This window comes from Chlorella variabilis (assembly GCF_000147415.1).
Source record: "Chlorella variabilis unplaced genomic scaffold CHLNCscaffold_281, whole genome shotgun sequence".
Lineage (NCBI taxonomy): Eukaryota > Viridiplantae > Chlorophyta > Trebouxiophyceae > Chlorellales > Chlorellaceae > Chlorella > Chlorella variabilis.
The window spans coordinates 1,570-2,514 of NW_005434873.1; positions in this window are offsets into that span (position 1 = coordinate 1,570).

The window sequence follows — 945 nt, forward strand, 5'->3', positions numbered from 1 at the left end:
CAGCGAGTCTGCCCCCACTGCCACGACGGCATTGAAGATGCCCCCCACATGCTGCTCACCTGCCCCCTTTACGCCCCGCTGCGCCTCAACTTTCCTGACCTGTTTGCTGAGCCCCATCCTCCCCACCGCTTCCTCCGCCAGAAACCGTGCCGCCTCGCCGCCTTTGCTGCCGCCTGTCACCAGCGCTGGCTGACCGCCACCGTTTCGCTGCCTGCAGTCCCGCCCTGAACCCCCACTCTCATGTCCACCCCCTTTGCTCTTACCGCACCACACCTGCTCCACGACATGTGTTGCCCGCTGATGTGGCACCCCCCCCGATTCGTCTGGCTCATCAGGCACGCTCTCTCCCGCGATCCCTCCCTTTCCTTCGGCTTTCAGAGTCTCTAAGGCTTCTATTTCCCTCCCTCTCTTGATGCCCCTTGATCACGTGTGCCCCCTGCCCAAGGTCTGCTCACGCGGCCTATCATAGCGGGGTGACTGTAACACACCTCCCTCTCTCCGCTCGGACTGCCAGGAGCGAGCGGGGGCGGGGGTTGCCCAATCGGGAGGGTGCCACATCAGGGGGCAACACATGCAGTACTGTCTGCCCGCTCACACACTAAACGCTCGGTGACCTGTCAGTTGGCCTGTCCTGCCTGTTGTTCTACTGCTTCATCCCTCCTTGCTCGAACAACAAAGTCTGTGCTGCAAGCTTGTTCTTGCTGAAACCAGACTGTAAGCCCACACAAGCAAGAGCAGAGCTCTCAAGCAACGCATTCAGCAGCAGCAAGAGCCCAATTGCCGATTGCAAGACGGGCTGATCATCCGCACGGATGGCGATAAGACCCAGCTGTACATTCCCAGGTAGGCCTCCCGATCACCGGTCCCCTCCTGGCGGGGGTCATGCATCCCCCACCCATCATGCATTTCAGGCTTCATCTCCCTCAAACCTCCACCATTTTCCGC